This window comes from Oryctolagus cuniculus, chromosome 13, assembly GCF_051225735.1.
Source record: "Oryctolagus cuniculus isolate XC-2025 breed Fujian yellow rabbit chromosome 13, ASM5122573v1, whole genome shotgun sequence".
In the NCBI taxonomy this organism is placed as follows: Eukaryota; Metazoa; Chordata; class Mammalia; order Lagomorpha; family Leporidae; genus Oryctolagus; species Oryctolagus cuniculus.
Window position 1 is genome coordinate 86,377,649 of NC_142879.1, and position 14,832 is coordinate 86,392,480.

A 14,832-nucleotide genomic window follows, 5' to 3' on the forward strand; every position below is an offset into this window, starting at 1 on the left:
TGGGAGGGGTGGATGAATCTTAAACAGCCAGATTCCTTGTGACTATATCAACCCCAGTATCACTAAGGACTCTTGGATTTATTTGGCTTTTTCCACATTTTTCTTATTTATCATGGTTTGTAATGCATTTTCTGATGTGAGCTTTGTATTTGAGACTGGAATATGGAGTTCAGGGCATGGGAGGAATGGTCTTTTTCAATCAGGGCACAGCTGTTGGTTTGCTCCAATTCTGGCTTTCTGTCATGGTTTTGGGTGCCTCAGCTGAGTTTTGGGTTCATGCGTGACAATTTCCTAAATTGTTTCTGGCTCTGAGTTTGTTTTGCCTTCTTCCATCCCAAATTTTGTATTCTGATGCAATACAAACAAGAGTTAAGACAGAGTATCCATTATGAAATAAAAACACAACAAACTGGCATTTCACGCTTAGACATTTACAGGTAACACGAACAACATGGGTTTTGTGTTTTGGAAAATAAAATGGAACGCTTCCAATTAGTGGACAGATATTTATTCCCTCTAAATTGAGTGTGAGTGCAATTTTCATGTTAAATCAATCAGAATTCAACAGCCAGTTAGCTGGGAGGTGTAGATGAATCTGGAAGCAGCCAGTTTCCTTGTGACTGAATCAAGCCCAAGATCACTAAGGACTCTTGGATTTCTTTGGCTTTTCCCACATTTTTCTTATTTATCATTGTTTGTAATGCATTTTCTGATGTAAGCTTTGGTATTGAGGCTGGCATATTGAGTTCAGGGCATGGGAGGAAGGTTCTTTTTCAATCAGGCACAGCTGTTGGCTTGCTCCAATTCTGGATTTCTGTCATTGTTTTGGGGACCTCAGCTGATTTTTGGTTTCTTGAGCGTCAATTTCCTAAATGTATTCTGGGTCTGAGTTTGCCTTCTTCCTTCCCAAATTATGTATTCTGACACAATACAAACAAGAGTTTACACAGAGTATCCATTTTGAAATACATAACACAACCAATTCATATTTCATGCTTAGAAATCTACAGGCAACACGACCAAGAGGAGTTTTTGTGTTTTGAAAAATGAAATGTTACCCTTTTGCTGAGGGGACAGGTATTAATTCCCTCCAAATCGAGTGTAAATTCAATCTGAATTCCACAGCCAGTCAGGTGAGAGGGGTGGATGAATCCAGAAACAGTTGGTTTCCTTGTGAGTAATTCAAGCCCAATATGACTAAGGACTCTTGGATTTCTTTGGTTTTTTTTCACATTTTTCTTATGTATTATGCTTTGTAATGTATTTTCTCATGTTACCTTTAGTTTTGTGGCAGGAGTATGGAGTTCAGGGCACGGTAGGAATGGTGTTTTGCAATCAGGGCACAGCTGTTGGCTTGCTCCAAGTCTTGCTTTCTGTTGTGGTTTTGGGTGCCTCAGCCGATTTTTATAAGTGTGGTTTTCAGGTTAATTAAATCAGAATTCCACAGCCAGTCAGCAGGGCGTGTGGATGAATCATAAACACCTGGTTTCCTTGTGACTAAATCAAGCCAAATATCACCAAGGACTCATGGATTTATTTGGCTTTTTCCACATTTTTCTTATTTCTCATGGTTTGTAATGAACTTTCTGATGTGAGCTTTGGTTTTGAGGCTGCAATATGGAGTTCAGGACACGGCAGATATGGTCTTTTTCAATCAGGGAGCAGCTGTTTGTTCGCTCCAATTCTGGCTTTCTGTCATGGTTTTGGGTTCCTCAGCTGATTTTTGCTTTCTTGAGTGGAAATTTCCTAAATGTTTTCTGGGTCTGAGTTTGTTTTGCCTTCTTCCTTCCCAAATTTGATATTCTGACACAATACAAACAAGAGTTTAGACAGAGTAGCCATTATGAAATAAAAAACACAACACTTTGATGTTTCATGCTTGAAATCTACAGGCAACACAATCAACATGAATTTTTGTGTTTTGGAAAAAGAAATGGAACCCTTCTAATGAGGGGACAGATGTTAATTCCCTCCCAATCGAGTGTGAGTTTGATGCTCAGGTTAATTCTATCAGAATTCCACAGCCAGTCAGGTGGGAGGTGTGGATGAATCTGGAAGTATCCGGTTTCCATTGACTAAATCAAGCCCAATATCACTAAGGACTCTTCGATTTCTTGGTCTTTTTTCACATTTTTTCTCATTTATCATGGTTTGTAATGAATTTTCTGATGTGTACTTTGGATTTGAGGCTAAAATATGGAGTTCAGGGCACAGGAGGAATGGTCTTTTTCAATCAGGGCATAGATGTTGGCTTGCTCCAATTCTGGCTTTCTGTCATGATTTTGGTTGCCTCAGCTGATTTTTCATTTCTGGAGCGGCAATTTCCTATACTTTTTCTGGGTCTGAGTTTGTTTTGCCTTCTTCCTTCCCAAATTTTGTGTTCTGACACAATACAAACAAGAGTTTAGACAGAGTAGCCATTAGGAAATAAAAAACACAACAAATTGGCGTTTCATGCTTAGAAATCTACAGGCAACACGACCAACATGAATTTTTATGTTTTGGAATAAGAAATGGAACCCTTATACTGAGGGGACAGATATTAATTCCCTCCAAATCGAGTGTGAGTGTGATTTTCAGGTTAATTCAATCAGAAAAATTTACGGGATAAGCAAAAGCAGTGTTAAGAGGAACATTTATATCAATAGGTGCCTACATCAAGAAATTGGAAATCCACTAAATAGATGAGCTTTCAATTCATCTCAAGCATCTAGAAAAACTGCAGCAAACCAGACCCAAATCTAGTAGGAGAAATGAAAAAATTAAAATCAGAGAAGAAATCAACAGGATTGAATCCAAAAAAAAATTACAAAAAATCAGCCAAACGAGAAGCTGTTTTTTTTTTGAAAAAATAAACAAAATTGACACCCCACTGGCCCAACTCACTAAAAAAAGAAGAGAAATACCCAGATCAATAAAATCAGAGATCATAAGGAAACATAAAACAGACACCACGGAAATAAAGAGAATCATCAAAATTACTACAAGGAATTGTATGCCAGCAAATATGGAAACCTATCAGAAATGGATAGATTCCTGGACACATGCAACCTATCTACATTGAAGCAGGAAGACATAGAAAACCTAAACAGACCCATAACTGAGACAGAAATTGAAATGATCATAAAGGCCCTCCAAAAAAAAAACAAAAAAAAAAGCTCAGGACCAGATGGATTCACTGCTGAATTCTACCAGACATTTAAAGAAGAACTGACTCCAATTCTTCCCAAACTATTCAGAACAATCAAAAAAGAGGGAATCCTCCCAAATTCTTTCTATGAAGCCAGCATCTCCTTAATTCCTAAGCCAGGAAAAGATGCAGCATGCAGCATTGAAAGAGTATTACAGGTCGGCGCTTCAGCTCACTAGGCTAATCCTCCGCCTTGCTGCGCCAGCACACCAGATTCTAGTCCCGGTCGGGGCTCCAGATTCTGTCCCGGTTGCCCCTCTTCCAGGCCAGCTCTCTGCTGTGGCCAGGGAGTGCAGTGGAGGTTGGCCCAAGTGCTTGCACCCTGCAACCCATGGGAGACCAGGATAAGACCTGGCTCCTGCCTTCAGATCAGTGCGGTGCACTGGCTGCAGTGTGCTGGCTGTGGCGGCCTTTGGAAGGTGAACCAACAGCAAAAGGAAGACCTTTCTCTATGTCTCTCTGTCTATCTCACTGTCCACTATGCCTGTCAAAAAAAAAAAAAGAAAAAGAAGAAAGAGAATTACAGACCAATATCCCTGATGAACATAGATGCAAAAATCCTCAATAAAATTCTGGCCAATAGAATGCAACAACACATCAGAAAGATCATCCACCCAGACCAAGTGGGATTTATCCCTGGCATACAGGGATGGTTCAATGTGTGCAAAACAATCAACGTGATACACCACATTAACAGACTGAAGAAGAAAAACCATATGATTACCTCAATAGATGCTGAGAAAGCATTTGATAAAATATAACACACTTTCATGATGAAAACTTTAAGCAAACTGGGTATGGAAGGAACATTCCTTAATACAATCAAAGCAATTTATGAAAAAAACACGGTCACCATCCTATTGAATGGGGAAAAGTTGTAAGCATTTCCACTGAGATCTGGTACCAGACATGGATGCCCACTCTCACCACTGCTATTCAATAGAGTTCTGGAAGTTTTAGCCAGAGCTATTAGGCAAGAAAAAGAAATTAAAGGGATACAAATTGGGAAGGAAGAAGTCAAACTATCCCTCTTTGCAGATGATATGATTCTTTATTTAGGGGACCCAAAGAACTCTACTAAGAGACTAGTGCAACTCATAGAATAGTTTGGCAAAGTTTCAGGATATAAAATCAATGCACAAAAATCAACAGCCTTTGTATACCCAGGCAATGCCACAGCTGAGAAAGAACTTCTAAGATCAATCCCATTCACAATAGCTACAAAAACAATCAAATACCTTGGAATAAACTTAACCAAGGACGTTAGGATCTCTACAATGAAAATTAAAAAACCTTAAAGAAAGATATAGAAAAGGCTACCAAAAAATGGAAAAATCTTCCATGCTCATGGATTGGAAGAATCAATATCATCAAAATGTCCATTCTCCCAAAAGCAATTTATACATTCAATGCAATTCCAATCAAGATACCAAAGACCTGCTTCTAGATCTGGAAAAATGATGCTGAAATTCATATGGAGGCACAAGAGACCTCGAATAGCTAAAGCAATCTTCTACAACAAAAACAAAGCCAGAGGCATCACAATAGCAGATTTCAGGACATACTACAGGGCAGTTGTTATCAAAACAGCATTGTACTGGTACAGAACAGATGGATAGACCAATGGAACACAATAGAAACACCAGAAATCAATCCAAACTTCTACAGTCACCTTATATTTATCAAGAATCCAAAACCAATCCCTGGAGTAAGGACAGTCTAGTCAATAAATTGTGCTGGGAAAATTGGATTTCCACATGCAAAAGCATGAAGCAAGATGCCGACCTTTCACCTTACACAAACATTCACTCAACAAGGATTAAAGACTTAAATCTAAGATCCGACACCATCAAATTATTAGAGAGCATTGGAGAAACCCTGCAAGATAAAGGTACTGCCAAAGACTTCTTGGAAAATACCCCAGAAGCACAAGCAGTCAAAGTCAAAATTAACATTTGGGATTGCATCAAATTGAGAAGTTTCTGTACTGCAAAAGAAACAGTCAGGAAAGTGAAGAGGCAACTGACAGAATGGGAAAAATATTTGCAAACTATGCAACAGATAAAGGGTTGATAACAAGAATCTACAAAGAAATCAAGAAACTCCACAACATCAAAACAAACAACCCACTTAAGAGATGGGCCAAGGACCTCAACAGACATTTTTCAAAAGAGGAAATCCAAATGGCCAACAGGCACATGAAAAAATGTTCAAGATCACTAGCAATCAGGGAGATGCAAATCAAAACCACAATGAGGTTTCACCTCACCCCGGTTAGAATGGCTCACATTCAGAAATCTACCAACAATAGATGCTGGAGAGGAGGTAGGGAAAAAGGGACACTAACGCACTGTTGGTGGGAATGCAAACTGGTGAAGCCACTGTGGAAGTCAGTCTGGAGATTCCTCAGAAACCTGAAGATAACCCTACCATTCAACCCAGCCATCCCACTCCTTGGAATTTACCCAAAGGAAATGAAATTGGGAAACAAACAAGCTGTCTGCATATTAATGTTTATTGCAGCTCAATTCACAATAGCTAAGAGCTGGAACCAACCCAAATGCCCATCAACAGTAGACTGGATAAAGAAATTATGGGACGTGCACTCTATCAAATACTATCCAGAGGTGAAAAACAACGAAATCCAGTCATTTGCAACAAGAATGAGCAATCTGGAAAAATTATGCTGAGTGAATTAAGCCAGGCCAAAAGGGAAAAATTTCATATGTTCTCCCTGATCAGCGACAACTATCTGAGCACCAAAGGGGAAACCTGTTGAAGTAAAATGGACACTATGAGAAACAGTGACTTGATAAGCTCGTGTCCTGACTGTTGATGTACAATGTAATACTTTATCCATTCTAGTATTTTCTCATTGTTTTGTTCTAGTACTATTGGTTGAACTCTGTGATTAACACACAACTATTCTTAGGTGTTTAAATTTTAACTGAAAAGTGATACCTGTTAAATATAAGAGTGGGAATAAGAGAGGGAGGAGATGTACAATTTGGGACATGCTCAATTGGACTTGTCCCAAATGGTGGAGTTAGAATCATGCCAGGGGATCCCAATACAATCCCATCAAGGTGGCATGTACAATGCCATCTCACTAGTCCAAGTGGTCAAATTCAGTTCACAATTGATCACACTGATAGGTCTAAGAGTCAAAGGGACCACACAAACAAGACTAGTGTCTGCTAATACTAGCTGATAGAATCAAAAAGGGACAGAACGATCCATCATGGGAAGCGGGATACACAGCAGACTCATAGAATGGCAGATGTCGTAAATAGTACTCTGGCCTCAGAATCAGCCCTTAAGGCAATCGGACCTGGCTGAAGAGCCTATGAGAGTATTTTAGGCATGGAAAGCCAAAACACCCTGGAAAAAAAAGACCTAAATGGAAGATCTCTGCGAGTGAGATCCCAGTGGAAAGAACGGGGCCATCAAAGAAGGAGGTACCTTTCTCTGAAGGGAGGAGAGAACTTCCACTTTGACTATGACCCTGTCAGAATAAGATCGAAACTGGCGAACTCAAAAGGCTTCCATAGCCTTGGCAACTCATGACTAGAGCCTAGCGAGATTACTGACGCCATAAACAAAAGTGTCAAATTGTTAAGTCAACAACAGGAGTCACTGTGTACTTACTTCTCATGTGGGATCTGTGCTTAGTGTGTTTTCCAATGTGAAGTAATGCTATAACTAGTACTGAAACAGTATTTTACACTTTCTGTTTCTGTGTGGGTGCAAACTGATGAAATCTTTACTTAATATATATTGAATCGATCTTCTGTATATAAAGATAATTGAAGATGAATCTTGATGTGAATGCAATGTGAGAGGGAGGAGGAGATGGGAGGGGTATCAGTGGGAGGGAAATTATGGGGGGAGGAAGCCATTGTAATCCATTAACTGTACTATGGATTTCTATATTTACTAAATAAAAATAAATTTAAAATAACAAGTGCCCATAATATCAGAGAAATGAAATTATCATGCAGTACTGATGCAAATGTAAAGTGATGCAGATGATATGGCCCACAGTACTGAAGACCTGCTGATGCTGTTCACTTTCTCACTCAGAAAGTTCAGAAGCAGTGCAGTACATCAGAAAGAAAGAGTGTGGGATTGTTTTGATGGCCTCCATCTTCTTTTAAAAATGTCCGTATCCAAGCAATTCTGAGACCTAACAGGATTACCCCCAATTAATCCTTACTCATCTAGGTAAGGCTCTAACTCTTAACACTATTGTAAGATTAAAATTCCACCTTCTTCATGTCTCAAGTTGGATTTATTCACAGTAAATCATATTCAAACCATTTCAGCATACAGTAAAGTATAATATGGTACAATATAGTACAATATGGACTGACTGTAAAGGCATACCGGTACATGAAATAAGCCATTACAAAATGATAATTATTTTGTGATTCACCTTCTATGAGGTAACTAGAGGAGACAAATTAATAGATATATAACGTAGAGAATTGACTTCCATGGTCTGTGGTGGAGGGGCATAGGGATTTGGTTTCTGAGGCACAAAGTTTTACCTGGGGAGATTAAAGAAAGATAGATGGATGGTGTTGATTATTGCAGAAGAATGTGTATAGGCTTACTGACATAGACATTCACAATTTAAAATGCCAAATGATAGGTTATACTTTTATCATATATAATACTGGATTTTAACAAATTAATAACCAAGTCCTCTTCCATAATCATTTGCAATTATACATACATACATCTATTTTAATGCTAATTTAGATGTAAATTTAGGTGTAACCAATGAAATATGATGATATAACATTTAACAGTACTTGAAAACATGACAAGCTATTTTATCAGGAGAGGGTAGAAATATACAATTTTGTATTATATCAAATTACAGAAAGAATCATATATATACATGTGTGTATGCAAAATGTACAAGACATATCTGAAAGTGTATCCTTATTCATTTACTTTTATTTGAAACACACACATGCACAGAGAGAGATAGATAGAGAGAGAGAGAGAGAAAGAGAAAGAGGAAGGGAGAGATAAAGAAAGAGAAAGAGAGGAGAGAGAGAGAGAGAGAGAGAGAGAGAGAGAAATAGACACAGAAGCATAGAAATCCCATAATCTTCTTTACTCCACAAATGCCTAAATAATGAAGGCTGTGTCAGGCTGGGTATCTTCGGGTGATGACAGAGACTCACCTGCAGTCTCCTAACTCTGTATTAGCAGGAAGCTGGAATTAGGAGCAGATTCAGGACATAAACACACACAATCTATATGGAATTCAGGTGATGACAGAGGTATATTTTCTAAAATTTTATTGATTTGTTTTCATTTTGATTCAAATGGAGAGAGAGATGAGGGAGAGTGGGAATATTTCATTTTCCAATTAATTCCACCCAAAATCACTTCATCCAAAAATATACCAGGATACTGAAATTTAATTTGGTCACCCATTTGGGAGGTAGGGAGTCAAATATTTTAGCCATCAACTACTGCCTCCGAGGACACATATTCACAGGAAATGGAGAAAGAGGAGAGTAGTGAGACTCAAAATGAAGCAATCTGATAGGGTATGTGGGTATTCAAAATGGCAACTTAAGCTAGTGACAAACACTCACCATCTTAGTAACCAGGAAATTGTTCATGTTCTATGTCTCCTTTATTTACATTCTTGATTTTGAGTCTGGTTCACTTGCATGTCCTAACTACTGATTGCATTCCCCTACTGACTCCTAAGCCTGTCATCCCATCTGAGGAGAGATAAAAGCTCAGCACTGAGCTAATACATTCTTCAAGATGTTTGCCAAATTAATAATTCTCAATTTTTAAACTGAAAGCAGTAGTTATTATTTATATTCTATTTTACAAATATCAAGAGAATAGATTTACTGTAATTCAAAAACAATTCTAAGCATATAAGGATATATATATGATTACTTCCATTTTTAGAGAGTATATTTAGATATAAAATAAATATTTCAAAACAAAAAAGCAAAAGTACTAGGATTTTAAACCAGATGACTTTAAAAATGAGAAAGTGGGAGGAGTTTAGAAAAAAAAAACATTTTGATGTTTTGGCCAAGGCTAGCTCATAGTAATACCTTATACAAGTAAATGGAGAAATGAATAACGAGGCTTTCATTTTAGATATGTTCAGCATAAATTCACATTGGATAGCTACAAATAAGTATTCAATGGGGAATAGCAACTATGTTCTGAAACCTGTGGGAGAGGCTACCCTGGGAAGGAAGCAGGAATGTCATATCCAAGAGGGTCAAATCTGTAAAGAACTACAAGGTGTTGTGAATGGGAGAGTGTATGGAATACTTGGATGTGTAATACTGAGAAGAAAGTAGAATTATATTAGCAAGGAACTGGTTTGGAAGCAAAGCAGAAAGAACTTGAACCAGCCTAAATATGGAGTGTCCACATTGTAGGCAGTGGTAGAACACATTATACCACAGTTTTGTCCCCACTATTGTCTTTCTTAGCTTACTTCACTCACTTTGTGTCTTTCTACCTGCCAAATACATAATTTACTTTATTGCATAAAAAATTCAAGTACAGGGGCCAGCAATGAGGCTCACTTGGTTAATCCTCCACCTGCAGCACTGGCATCCCATATGGGCACTGGGTTCTAATCCCAGTTGCCCCTCTTCCAATTCAGCTCCCTGCTCTGGCCCAGGAGGGCAGTGGAGGGTTGACCAAATGCTTTGGCCCCTGCACCTGCATGGGAGACCAGGAGGAAGTACCTGGCACCTGGCTGCAGATGGGTGCAGTGTTGGCCGTGGCAGCCATGTGGGGAGTGAACCAAGGGAAGGAAGACCTTTCTCTCTGTCTCTCTCTCTCTCACTGTCTAACTCTATCTATCAAATAAATAATAAAACAAAACAAAACAAATTCAACTACAGAAAACACTTTCAGTAGCATAAAGTAATAATGAAGAAAGGAATGATTTGCCTTAAGATATTATTTTGGAAAGGCAGCAATGCAACATGAATCTATAGACAGGCTGGGAGAATTGTATGGAGAGCTCTTTAAGGACTTGCCATGGGAGCTGGCATTGAGAAATAACAGGTTTAGCTACCACCTGCAAGGGCTGGCATCTCATATCGATGGAGCTTTCAGTCCTAGCAACTCAACTTACAATCCAAGCCTTTGAAAATGTGCCAGGGAAAGCATTGGGAGATGGGCCATTGCATTGGGTGGGAGACCCAGATGAATCTCTTGCTTCCTGGCTTTAATATTGCTTAACCTTCACCATTGTGACTCTTAGGGGAGTGAACCACCAGATGTAAGATTCTAAGATTCTCAGATTCATTCTCCCCTTCTTTTATTTTTGTAACTCTGCCCCCTTGAAAATAAAGCAATAAATCCTAAAAAAAAAAGCTAAATGCTGCAGATTCTGTTCCCTACACATTCCTATTCCTGCCCATGAATTCCATTCAGCCTCCAAGAAACTATTAGGAACCACACTATGCAAGAAATTCAACCACAAAAAATAATATTCAGTAATTTGTTTTCTTAACACTAGGTAACTTTTTCCTAGTTTTTTTTTTAAATATTTATTTATTTGAAAGTCAGAGTTATACAGAGTGAGGAGAGGTAGAGAGAGAGAGAGAAAGGTCTTCCATCTGATGGTTCACTTCCCAATTGGCCACAGTGGCTGGAGCTGTGCCAATACCAAGCCAAGAGCCAGGAGATTTTTCCAGGTCTCCCACACAGGTGCAGGGGCCCTAGAACTTGGGCCATACTCTACTGATTTCCCAGCACAAAGTAGAGAACTGGATCAGAAGTGGAACAGCCAAGGCTGGTGCCACAACTCAATAGGCTAATCCTCTGCCTGCAGCGCTGGCACCCTGGGTGCTAGTCCCGGTCAGGGTGCTGGATTTTGTTCAGCTCTCTTCTGTGGCTCGGGAGTTCAGTGGAGGATGGCCCATGCCCCTGGGCCCTGTACCCACATGGGAGACCAGGAGAGGCACTTGGCTCCTAGCTTTGGAGCAGCCATTCTCAATGTCTAACTCTGCCTGTCAAAAAAAAACAAACAAGCAGAGCCAAGATGGTGGAATAGTGAAGGTGCGCACCGATAGTCTGGGAAAAGATAGTTTAATAAAAGTGGAGCTACCATAGCCACAGGAAAAGGCTCAGGAAAAAATTGCAGAGGAAAGTCTCCTGGATCTATTGGAGGTGACACGGAGGACCTACGAAGAGAGCAATGTTGCCCACCATGTGGAAGCCGAGCCATGGGAGCCACGCCACCACAGAAGCAGAAGCCGAGCCCCACAAGCTGCGCCGCCGCAGAAGCCGTGCTGCAGAGTTTGTGCACCAGCGCTGGAAGGGGAGGTGAAATAAAAACCTCGGTAACCCAAGACATTGGTGGGGAAAGGCAGAAAGAGCCTACAGGGAATGAAAGCCTCACTGGGGAAAGCTCACCAGGCAGACTGGTGGAGAGAAAAAATGAACAAATAAGGGGAACTGGCACAGACATTAATGTCTCTCTCCACTCACCTTACAAAGCCAAGCAAGACAATGAGCCAGTGCCATTTTATGTATGTAAAGAGGTGCCGGCCATTAGCCAAGCAGAAAAACCTGACTCTGGTGGGGAGAAATAATAGAAGGTTAAGACCTAGTTAGTGAAAGTGAGGAGCTAACGAACTGACACTGTGAAAATCTGAGGGGAGGGCGAGAGAACTCACCGAGTACACAAACTCGGTAACTTGGGGAAACTGGGGAGAGACTATTGAGAAATTTGAGACCACACTGAGGGCTGCATGGACTCTTTGTGTGGTCCCAGGGGTAACCAGACAAATACCCACAGGGGCCAGATTTCATACCTCAACTACCCTCAATTCCACTCAGTTGTGTGGAATTACTTCCCAACTGAGTCAGAAAAAAAAGAGAGAGTGAGAGAGAGAGCAAGCAAGTGGGAGAACAATCTGGGTGAGTCACCTTTGGCACACCCTTATCCCCAAAGAACCAAACAGAGCTCTCTGTCCACACCCATCACAGCCTTTAAGGATCCATGAAAAGCAGACAGTCCACTTAATATAGAGTCACAGTATAATGAGGAGAAATCAAATATCTCCAATATGCCAAACAACAAACGCAGAAAATGAGGTAACAAGAACAAGGAAGACAGTATGACACCCCCAAATGAAATACACATCCCAAATCAAGATTATGAAGATGATGAGATAGAAGAAATGCAAGAAGTGGATCTCAAAAAATTGATAAGAACACTAAGAAGTTCTCAAAAAAAATTCTTGAACTACAGAAATCTTTAATGGACAAGATAGAAAATCTCTCTCACGAAAATGAAATATTAAGGAGGAATCAAAATGAAATTAAAGAACCAGTAGAACATGAAACAGCGATAGTGATGAGAAATCATAAGGAAATGAAGAATTCAATTGATCAAATGACAAACACATTAGAGAGCCTTAAAAACAGAATGGGTGATGCAGAAGAGAGAATATTGGACTTAGAAGACCGAGCACAGGAAAATATACAGTCAAACTAAAGAAAAGAAGAGGAAATTAGAGATCTAAAAAATATTGTCAGGAATCTTCAAGATACTATTAAAAAACCCAACATTAGAACTCTAGGAGTTCCTGAAGGCATGGAGAGGGAGAAAGGATTAGAAGGCCTTTTTTAGTGAGATACTAGCAGAAAATTTCCCAGGTTTAAAGAAGAACAGAGACATCCTGTACAGGAAGCTCATAGAACCCCTAATATACATGACCAAAAGAGATCCTCACCACGTCACATTGTAATTAAACTCACTGCAGTGAAACATAAAGAAAAGATCCTAAAATGTGCAAGAGAGAAACGTCAGATTACTCTCAGAGGATCTCCAATCAGATTCACAGCTGACTTCTCATGAGAAATCCTACAAGCTGGGAGGGAATGGTGACATATAGCCCAGGTACTAAGAGAGAAAAACTTCCAGCCCAGAATATTATACCCTGCAAAGCTCTCATTCGTGAATGAAGGTGAAATAAAGACCTTTCACAGCAAACAGAAGTTGAAAGAATTTGTTGCCACTTGTCCAGCCCTGCAAAAGATGCTTAAAGATGTGTTACACACAGAAACACAGAAATATGGTCATCAATATGAAAGAAGGTAAATGAAGGAAACCTCACAGCAAAAGATCACAGGAAGTTCAAAACCTATATTAGAAAATATCTTTGGCAAATGGCAGGGCAAAGTTACTATGCAGCAATCGTCACATTGAATGTTAATGGCCTGAACTGTCCAGTTAAAAGACACCGATTGGCTGACTGGGTAAAGAAACAAAACCCATCTATTTGCTGCTTACAAGAAACACATCTTTCCAGCAAAGATGCATACAGACTGAAGGTGAAAGGCTGGAAAAAGATATACCACACCAGCAGAAATGAAAAATGGGCGGGCATAGCCATATTAATATCAGACAACATAAACTTTACCACAAAAACTGTTTAGAGAGAAAAAGAGGGGCACTATATAATGATCAAGGGATCAATTCAACAGGAAGATATGACGATTATCAATGTATATACACCTAATTACAGGGCACCAGTTTATTTAAAAGATTTGTTAATGTACTTAAAGGGAGACTTAGACCACAATACAATAGTTCTGGGGGACTTCAATACTCCACTCTCAGAAATAGACAGATCAACAGGACAGAAAATAAACAAGGAGACAGTAGATTTAAATGACACTATAGCCCAAATGGAGCTAACAGATATATACAGAACTTTTCATCCTACACAGAAAGCATTTACTTTCTTCTCAGCAGTACATGGAAACTTCTCTAGGATTGACCAAATACTAGGCCATAAAGCAAGTCTCAGCAAATTCAAAAGAATTAGAATCATACCATTTGGAATTAGAATCATACCATGCAGCTGCTCAGACCATAAAGGAATGAAGTTGGAAATTAGCAACTCAGGAATCCCTAGAGCATATGCAAACACATGGAGATTGAACAACATGCTCCTGAATGAACAATGGGTCATAGAAGAAATTAAAAGAGAAATCAAAAATTTTCTGGAAGTAAATGAGGATAACAGCACAACATACCAAAACTTATGGGATACAGCAAAAGCAGTGTTAAGAGAAATGTTTATATCAATAGGTGCCTACATCAAGAAATTGGAAATGCACTAAATAGATGAGCTTTCAATTCATCTCAAGCATCTAGAAAATCTTCAGCAAAGCAGACCCAAATCTAGTAGGAGAAGAGAAATAAATAAATTCAGAGAAGAAATCAACAGGATTAATAAAAAAAAATTTTAAAAAATCAGCCAAACGAGAAGCTGTTTTTTTCAAAAAATTAAAAAATTGACACCCCATTGGCCCAACTAACTAAAAAAAGAAGAGAAATACCCAGATCAATAAAATCAGAGATCATAAGGAAACATAAAACAGACACCACGGAAATAAAGAGAATCATCAAAATTACTACAAGGTCTTGTATGCCAGCAAATATGGAAACCTATCAGAAATGGATAGATTCCTGGACACATGCAACCTATCTACATTGAAGCAGGAAGACATAGAAAACCTAAACAGACCCATAACTGAGACAGAAATTGAAATGATCATAAAGGCCCTCGCAAAAAAGAAAAGCTCAGGACCAAATGGATTCACTGCTG

General features: G+C 39.2%; 1 long non-coding RNA gene across 2 annotated transcripts in view; it reads right to left on the reverse strand.

Annotated features, from left to right (window-relative positions):
- Window positions 1–7,532: 7,532 nt before the first annotated feature.
- The window catches only part of LOC149122715 (uncharacterized), a 31,003-nt gene continuing 23,703 nt past the window's right edge, over window positions 7,533–14,832 (reverse strand). Inside the window, exons 3-4 of one of the 2 annotated variants that reach the window (XR_016219372.1) lie at window positions 8,389–8,420; window positions 7,533–7,740 (exon numbers count right to left, since the gene is read on the reverse strand). This is a non-coding gene — a long non-coding RNA (uncharacterized LOC149122715). The remainder of the gene's footprint in view (window positions 7,741–8,388; window positions 8,421–14,832) is intronic. The other variant, XR_016219373.1, reaches the window with a different exon arrangement.